The following is a 1,938-nucleotide window of genomic DNA, read 5'->3' as shown; positions in this document are numbered from 1 at the left end:
ACCGAGACTGGAAAGTTTTTGGGTTTACTTACGATCATGCTATCTTGCAGTTTCCCGTTCTTGCCGTCCGCTATTGTTCCAATCGGCCAAGCAGTTAGCTATCAATTACTCCATAAATCGCCTAAATAATTCATCAACATCAAACCCTCCATCTTCATTACTTTCTCCACTCAGACTACCATGAGCCCGAGGACCCGTTGGGAGTGGCAGGCGTGTAAGCCAATGGTTAAGCAGTATAAAGGCTAACCACCGCGCCTCCGCAAATAGCAGCCAATGAGATTAGACGTAGGTGCCGTGCCTTAATAATTTCCGCGATTAGGGTAGGCTGTCGCTGTCATTGCCGCTTGACAGTGCTTTGACAGCACCAACAGTGATCAATCACAAATCATTCGCTCATCACTTGGAATGACAATTTGAGATTTCAGAGATTTCAAAACATTCTAAGATAATACATTGAGGTGGATGGATTTTAATTGGAGGAACTGTTACATTTCCATTGGGTCTGTAATGGAAACTGAACGTCATTGCCAATAACCTTAAGGACAAACAATACACAAAACCTTTAACTCAGAGACCAACCTTTGTATGCCAGACGTTTCCCCGAGCAGCGTGAGGTCTGTACGGCAAATTGCCTTGTAAAGGTTAAGCACCAAAACAGTCCTTTTAATTGCAGAGCTTAACATTTGCTCTGATAAATTATGCATGTCTATTGATCTCTGTCTCTCTGTTATTATATACAAAGATAATGTTGTATGTGTTGTATCTATGTATGCTGCCACTTTTAATGCACAGTGCAATTGCTTCTGTGGGATAAATAACGTATTTTGAATTGAATTGAACAACAGTACAGTATCAGATGCAGCATAGGCTTCATCAGGTAAATCATGGATATTTGCCTGCGGGGTCTCGTCACTGAGGGCCTGATTTACTAAGCGTAATAAACTGCACCTCATTCAACCTAAAAGACAGTGGAGGCAGAAATTAGAGGACATGCTCATTGTAATGCATGGAATGGAATGAAGAATGCTATCAAACACATGTTTGATACCATTCCTCATTCCATTCCACGTATTACAATCCGTTCCGTGCATTACAATGAGCATGTCTTCCGATTTCTACCTCCACCAGCCTCCACTGCTAGAAGTTGAAATGAAGACAGTTTCATGTTTAGCTGTATCCTCTATTCACAAAGTCAGTGCAGTTTGCACCTGGTACAAACCTGGTCTCGTGATTCTGACCCCCTGTGTGATGATCTGTAATATTCTGCCACAACATGAATGAAAGCAGAACAGAAATACAGTACAATAGAGAGACTATCTGGTCAGATCAGCAACACTCAGCGCTCCAGATGACCCTCTTTCTGCTATGCTGATATTGATGGATTTATGATCTATTTTAGGAAGATCTATACACTGGGCAGATCTAATCCTCTTAAATCCGGAAGAATTACTGTACCGGTCATAAATCAGAATGTTCAGTACAACACAACACATAATGAAATACCAGGCAGCAACAACACACACACTCTCTCTCTCTCTCTCTCTCTCTCTCTCTCTCTCTCTCTTACTCTCTCTATTAACAACCATGAAACGATGATGGAACTGCATTTCGTTGTCTCAGTACTTGTACTCTGTGCAATGACAATAAAGTTGAATCTAATCTAATCTAAATGATTGATTGATATTCAAATTGCATTGATTAAGACCTAATTACTGCCCATATATATATATATCACTTTATACTACAAGGTTATACTGTATACATACCATCGCGAGTAGGGTTACAATACATTTTATGACATTTTTGACATTTAGCAGACGCTTTTATCTAAAGCGACTCACAACAAGTACATTTGTCTAAAGTAAGTGAGCATAAGAAAATAAAAAACTATGCTAGGACCAGGGGAAGAAGTCACAATGGAAGAAGAAGGAAGGATTA

General features: G+C 40.0%; 1 protein-coding gene across 2 annotated transcripts in view; it reads right to left on the bottom strand.

The window, feature by feature from the left end:
- The window catches only part of hycc1 (hyccin PI4KA lipid kinase complex subunit 1), a 21,349-nt gene extending 21,181 nt beyond the window's left edge, over positions 1 to 168 (bottom strand). For both annotated transcript variants that reach the window (XM_083684945.1, XM_083684943.1), the window contains exon 1: positions 33 to 168. The gene's annotated coding sequence lies outside the window, so the exon portion shown is untranslated. The remainder of the gene's footprint in view (positions 1 to 32) is intronic.
- Between the last annotated feature and the right edge of the window lie 1,770 nt (positions 169 to 1,938).

The sequence above is a fragment of the Argentina silus genome (genome assembly GCF_951799395.1).
Source record: "Argentina silus genome assembly, chromosome: 14".
Taxonomy (NCBI): Eukaryota; Metazoa; Chordata; class Actinopteri; order Argentiniformes; family Argentinidae; genus Argentina; species Argentina silus.
This window is presented reverse-complemented; position numbering and strand designations above follow the sequence as displayed.